This window comes from Crocodylus porosus, unplaced genomic scaffold (assembly GCF_001723895.1).
Source record: "Crocodylus porosus isolate Cpor-Errol unplaced genomic scaffold, CroPor_comp1, whole genome shotgun sequence".
Classification (NCBI taxonomy): Eukaryota; Metazoa; Chordata; order Crocodylia; family Crocodylidae; genus Crocodylus; species Crocodylus porosus.
Window position 1 is genome coordinate 12,895,954 of NW_017728911.1, and position 7,410 is coordinate 12,903,363.

A 7,410-nucleotide genomic window follows, 5' to 3' on the forward strand; every position below is an offset into this window, starting at 1 on the left:
CAGTACAGCCAAAGTCTTGGAACATAGCCCCACCCATTACACTGTAAAGCGGGTTCCCTTTAGGCAAATTCTAGTTATGTGTTGTTTTCTAGGAACACATGTGCAGCATCAAGCAAGGGAAACCTGTACCCAAAAAGCAGCAAGAACTCTTAACAGAAATTAGCTTGGGTATTTTGCCTATATTTATTAAATATTTCCCAGCATGCTCCTTAATCATGTAAGCCATCATGAACACAAGGCAGTGGTGTTGGTGAAAATGAAATTCTAACTCGGGAAGAGCAAGAAGTCAATTAAGACAGTCTATGATTTTATATAAGTGCATTCATTAAAATAAATTGTATTCATAAATCTGATATACATGTGGATTAAAATAAGTCTTACTGTTATCAGGATAAATGTGCGAGTATAGGAAGAAAGACATTTTTGAACCAACTGATATTTACAACGACTTATGAACATAAAATGAAGTTTAATCTTTAGGTTCCCAGGAAGACATCAGTGTGTTAGTAAATTAATGGCTGGCTCCCAATTTAGGAACACCTAGTTAAAGAGTGGAGCATAGTAAAATGGAAGGCATAGCTTTTACTCGGTAGCAAAACTTTACAAGGCTCAAGATGGCTCAGTGTCACTTTAAAAATTACAACACATCTCACATCTTTAATTAAGAAAAAATGAGTCCACTTCTATAATCATATCTGCAATCAATCACTGCAATCAAGATGACATTAAAGAGGATTTTACTTGGAGTATGGTAAAAAAAGGGAATGCAATGGAGCCACCACCTTACCACTAATAGTTGAAGAGTTCTATTCTAATTAGGGCTACCTACAGACAGGGTTTACATATTAATTATGTTTAGGTTTTAACTTAGTATCTCTTGTGCTTTTCTAAAATCTCCTTTCCCTTACCAGCTTCACTCCAGTTTTTCCTTTTCCAGAATAATTGAAGCCATTTCCCCTCTCTGGAGACTGTTGTTTCCTTATTTCCCTTGTCTCTCCATCACTCCCCAAAGTTTCTTTCCCTGGCCTACATTTTCTACCTCCTTCCATACAGTTTCTTCTCTTCTTCCTGTCATAGTCCACCTTGTGTAATTTATCCTACTTTTGTTTCTCCAGAATCCCCAGGAGAGTTTCTAAATTGCTGAATACCTGGAAGCCAGAGGATTCACACTATTAGCCAAGGACTGCCATTCCAGAATCACTGGCTATGGCAGTCCCAACCTCACTTTAGAAAGGGTGCTGATATTCCAGCATTAGGATATTGTCCAAGATCCTGCCAGAGACCCTCTACTTCAAATATAATTCTGGCTATTAACTAGCTTCATGTATCAGGTAACCCCATAGCTTTAGAAAGGAAGGATTTTTGGTGTCCCTACCCCATTCTAAGGTTTCCTAGCTGTTGCAGGAGAATACGGCAACTCTGCTTCTCCACGTTACCACTAAATGTCCAAATCCTGTGTACTAATTAATACCTTCATTATCTATGCTTCTATTCCTGACTGACAGAAAAACAGAAGGAAATTTACCCAATTCTGGCCAGTTCACAGATATCTAAATGCCAAAAAACAATGAAAATATTCTGCTGAACATCAACAGAATAAAAATTATTCAAAGATATGAGGAGCACTGAAGGCAATATAGCTGATGTTTACAGACGGAAGAAACAACAATGGTGCACTGGTTATGTACTGCCTTCCCATCTGGAAAATTACCTGTACACCCACAATATACTTGGAAGAAGGGTGTGGTGGGGTTGGAGGAGAGTGTTGTCATCTAATTAAAATTATAATTCTGCAGAACTCAATGGCATAATTCCATAAAAGCTGCCTGCTTACCAAGCCAAAAGTGATTTTTTTCATGTCCCATTTACCAGTAAGGTGCAGAAAAGCATAATTATTTCTTAATCCAACAGCTACCAAACCACATGATAATCAGAGCCATTAGTGTTCATTGTATGTGTTAAGAGAAGTCAAGATAACACACAGGATGAAATGTTCAAAGGTACACTGATGAAATCTACAGCATCTCAACAGCTGTGTTCAGTCCTAAAAAGACCCTCCTACCCAAATATACTGAAAAGGATAATCACTGAGTTTAAGCAAGATTCAGGAAAAAGCAAAGTAACTTGAGGAAACATAGTAACATTCCTGTAGGAGTGTTATCTGCTTCAGCTACCTATTTGGTCCTGATAATTGTAAAAAAAGACTTCCATACTTTCCCCAGTTCAAAGGAAAGAGGGCAGAGTTAGCTGTGTTAATCTAAAATCAGGCAGCAGGCAGGGCAAGGTAGAGTACTACCCTGCCCTGCCTTCTACCCCTTATTAAGATCTAGATGAGTTGTGCTCAACATTTTCAGCCAGCAGGACCAAATGGGCAGTGACCAGGATATCCACAGGCTGGATCCAGCTACCGGTCCCAATGCAGCACAGAGTGATCACAGCACAGCCCCATCCAACCTCATGGAAGGGAGCAGGAGACATCCTGGCTCCCACCTGGCCCTGCAGGGTGTGGAGGCATGACCCAACCCTAATCCGACCCTATGGGGGAAAGGAGGCAAGGCACAGCCCCATCCAGCCACCACTTCCCAGCCATCAAATCTCCCTATTTATGGGCTGGAGGTTGACTTCACCTGGTCTAGATCATCTACTACTGAAATACAAGAGTAGCAAACTCTGGAGTCCTTTCTCCTGCAGTTTTATCCTCTCCATAATGGCTATAGTCACATTCCCAAACCAGACAAATACCTCTGGGATGGATAAGAAGAAAAGGCTTTTTGCAACAGGCCTGCAACTTCAGCTTAGTTTCAAAGTCTGTAATATCCCTCTCTGCCACATACCTTATAGAAACTCTAGACATTGTCATGTTAAACCAATTAGGGAACCCACCATCTACAAAATACTACCAGGGGAGGGGACAGGAGAAAGCTACTGACTTACACAATACCATTTTGTCATTTATTGTATAAGCAATCACACGGAAAAATAATGGCTGAATTTCAACTGTTTAAACATACAAATATGCTAGATGGAGTCATGAGATTTTTATATAAAACTTCCCCATGGCTGTTTCACCATTAAGTAGCATATACACTGAAGAAGTCATTAGTAATGTTGTTATGCCTGGGAAAACATTGAGAGCTCACAGGAAGTATAGTAGCCACAAAAATGAATCCATAACTATCATGACCAAAGGAAAAATTGAAGGGAACATGAATGACTAAAGCCTTATTTAACTTAGGGCAGTTTGCAGTACAACTTATATAATCTCAAACATTTTCTAAATTTATCTGCAAGCATTTGCTTCAAATATTACCCATAAATAGACCTAGACAGATGCTTTAAATTTGACATGAAGCCAGCAAAGCAAAGGTAGGTCTACTGACTCTACTAATAAGGTGTAATGATGCTCACGATTTTACATTCTTCTCTGTTATGTTTATAAGGTGTCCAGGTTTATTACCCTTCTGGACACCTTTCTTCTTGGGCATTTTTGAAGGTGTGAGAATGAGATATAGAAGTGGCTTTTATACTGATTTACATGTTTATTTTCAGGACCAGTTTTTACAAGAATTGTAAGCAGCTGACATATCTGGCTGTAATATGTTTTTACTTTTGCAGGGCTGCTGTAAGATTGGAATGGTTATGCTATTTTTTTAAAGATTAAATAAAAAAATAAACCCACAATACATTTAACATTTTCCAAAAAAAAAAAAAGCATTACATCAGGATTGTTCTAAGTGATGAACGAAATCTCAGTAGTTTGTGTGCGCATAGCTGAAATCACTGCCACAAAGTAAAACTTTGGATACAAAAGTACATTGTCAATATCAGAAATGGACACAACTTTAGAAGAATTCAATACTTCATGAACCAAATCAATAAATTTCCAAAATAAAACTATTTAGATTTTAATAGCCAAAAAAACCTGTTGACCATAATCACAATATTCAAACTGCATCCATGGTGTTCTGACTCCTTTCATAATTTTATATTATCTAACAAGTAGGCTGTAGCCTATAAAAATGCAGGCCTCCCTGAACTACTTAATCCAGCATTTGGCACCCTTTTTAGGCTCTAGGCTAGAGTGACCCAATTCAAATCAAAAGGGGACAGAGCACTAGGATCTACCATCTGCCAAGATGCCGCTTTTCCCCCACAGCAGCATGGGGAAAGTACCTGCAGCTGGTGCTTTTCTCCATGGTGGCATGGGAAAGCAACTACCTTCAAAGCTCCCTGGCCAATGTGACTGCCACCAAAGCCTCATGTCCACAGGCCAAGTCGAATGACTCCCCACACAGAGGCGTAGGCTGCCAACCCCTGTCTATACGGTGTCACCCTTCCCTGATTTCTGCTCCAAGTACTGTTAATTGAATATGCATCACAAACTCTTTTCTGTAGCCCTTTTCCTGACACAAGAATATTTTAACCACCCACTTGTGATATTCTACTGAGTTTATTTTCTGTTCTATAAAGTAAAACCAACTTCCAGGCACAGCCATAGTTTTCAGACTTGTTTGTATTACAGTAATCTTTTTCCTGCATATTGAACAGGAAACAAATAGCCCCATGCAGCCTGACAATGTACAGAACGCAGATCACTTCCAACCACAACCAGCAGCTTTATTTTGTCTTCACAGCAAAACCGTTACTTGAAAATGCAGCTAAACTTTCATATGAACACTACAGCTGAGATAGATGACAAAGAAAAGAACTTTAAAGGTAACTTACAAAAGGTTGAAAAAAGTACTTTGCTACAAGATCGGGGAACAGCATCAAATTAAACTCCAGTCCAGTCAAGTCTTACAGTTAGAAGTCGCTGTGGTTTTCCGATTTTCTAAATGTTCCTCTCTCCCACTGCTGTTATGTGAACAGCATCACCAACAGGGAATCGGTCTCACACACCAAGCTCTCCCAAATATGTAACTGAAATTAAACAGAAAAACTCCTGCTCTTCACCTCCAATCCTAAGTGTTATATGCAGTAATTTAAACAAACAGATCAGACAAGTGAGATGGGAGAAGATCATATTCTTTTAAAGCCTCATACAGAAATTTCCAAAATAAAACAAACATATGGGCAACTCAAAATAAGAGTTGGGTATGGAATGTGAACCTATATTTGTGGCAACTTTGAAGCCAACCCCTCTGGCACAGTAACAAGGAAGCCTGCAACTCAATTCCTTCGAATGGAGTGAGCGTACTATATTTCTTAGATACAGGGGTCATTCATTCTGGTTTTAAGCAACAACATATTTTCATGTGGAGGGAGAGATATTCAATATAATCTTATGACTAAAAGGACAGGTGATAAAGCTGCTTGAAACCAAATATTTACAGAACGCTCAAGTGTGTTGTTAAGCAGAGAAGAGCTATTCTGTCTTCAGTGTGCTATGATAAATCTCATTTTTATTTTTTTGCAGAGCTGTATTGGGGGAAAAAAAGAAAGTACAGGGCACACATGATTTTAGCACTGGGAAAAGACTACATATTTGAAAAACTCTTTAATTTTTTTTCCTCTGGAGGTGCATCAAAATTTCCACTCTTTGAATTTTTAAGGTAACTGGTAGCATTAGTTGTTGTTGTAACACGGATGTTTACCCAGTAAGAACCGACTAGTCACAGGCCAAGCAGCAGCCATTAAGACAATAATGATTTTTATTACGTTACCAACATGAATTGGATTTGAGCTTCCAACCTACAACTTTTATAGCTCACTACTAAAATCCTGATGTAGCCAATCTTCCATGTTCTACTAAAATTATCAACTGAACTCAGCAAATCAACAGAGTAAGGCCCTTTCAGTTTACAGTCACGTTTGTCGTAAGATTGAACTATACTGGAAAAAACAGTAAAGAACTTATAATACTGCATACCACCACTAGGTACAGCAATTTCAGCCCTTGAAGAGTGAATAATAAGAAATACATTCTTTTGATAAGCACCAGATAAGCTGAGCAAGTTTGGAAAAGTATTTTCATACATTTATACTGTGACGGATGATAAAAGACTCCTCCCTCCACATTCACTAGCTGGTAAATTATGTTTTAAGTCAAAACATTGAAGTTTTGTTAGAGAACTAAGTAAGACTCACCATGCCAAGAGAAATAAAGAGTTAGAAAACACAAATCCTCTACAGGTCACAAAATGTCAAATATAGCTTTTCTGACAGATTACACAAATTTGTTTTAAAGAAGTATTAGTTTAATAGTTATTTTTACCATACTGTAGCCCAAAAATGAGATAACTGAACCCCTTCCTTATCACAAGAGCAATCTCACTTTTGGATAGGGCAGCAAATAATGCAGACCCTAGAATACGGAAATCCTCCAAAATCCTAACATATCTGAAATGCTTAAGCCTATATTCGTCTTTCCCTTACGTCTCCAACATAGTCTCCAACGATGTACTGGAGAAACTGTGCAGGGCATAGGTCACCACACAAGCATCAGTCAGAGCTGATCATGTAACGCAGGAATCAAGTTACTAGAAGTGTTTCAGATTTGATGTGGAAATGCATATAAACAACAATCATTTATTCTCCCTCATTACAAAGCCACTTTTCAGTGACAAGAGAAACCAGAAAAAACTAATTTCTACCCAAAAAAATGTTACTGCAGTTTATAAAAACTTATTTTTCTTAAATTGAATTATAAAAAAATTCAGTGTCCCCATTTAGGAAACCTATTTTCAATACCTTATTCACAGAGTTATGAACACCAAATGCTGGCAATGTTAATCTGTACTGAAACATGTTGACTTCCTGTTTGTGCACGGCAAACCCATCTCTGCATTCCCCAGTCATCTGATAGGGAAGATGTCCCAAGTGTTAAGTCCCCTCTGGAGGCAAGCCCCACCCAGAATCTGCAGTTCAGAGCTGAACCATTCACAAACTTGCACCAAAACAGCTAGTTTTAAATTCCTCTTCTATTCTTTTGGTGCATGTCGGCGAGCACACCCATGCCAGCACCTGCTTTTTCCACCAACCATGGCTAGTTCCCAAAAGTGAAATAAATGGGAAGAGCTGGGGGCCAGTCTCAGGCCTGAACAGGGTGGTGTGGGAGTGATGTAGCTGTGTTGGTCCAGGACTTATGCAGGGCATAAGAATTTGTTTAAGGCGAGCTCTTTTACCGGGTCAGCAGCGTAGCCGGGATCCAGCGAGACAAGCTTTCCCTTGCAAGCCGCTGCTCCTCGGGCCTAACCTCGGGCGCTGCCACCGACCCCGCAGCACCAGGGGGTGGCCGGGAGCCTTCGAGGCCAGCCCGCGGCTGAGCGCCGAGCCCCGCCCGGCTCCGCGTCCCGCTCTCCGACGGCCAGTGCAGCTGCCTCCACGAGCGGCTCCAACTTCCCCAACTCCGGGAGGACAAGTGCCCGCAGCGGCGCTCCCCGGGCGGCTCCTCGCACCGAAACCGCGCAG

The 7,410-nt window shown here is 40.1% G+C and overlaps 1 protein-coding gene across 6 annotated transcripts in view; it reads right to left on the bottom strand.

Moving 5' to 3' along the window:
* TJP1 (tight junction protein 1) overlaps positions 1–7,410 on the bottom strand; it is a 276,897-nt gene that overhangs the window by 120,502 nt on the left and 148,985 nt on the right. Inside the window, exon 1 of one of the 6 annotated variants that reach the window (XM_019533452.1) lies at positions 7,125–7,212. The exons of the other annotated variants lie outside the window; for them this stretch is intronic. The gene's annotated coding sequence lies outside the window, so the exon portion shown is untranslated. Of the gene's footprint in view, positions 1–7,124; positions 7,213–7,410 lie in introns of those variants that run through there. 6 annotated transcript variants of the gene reach the window in all.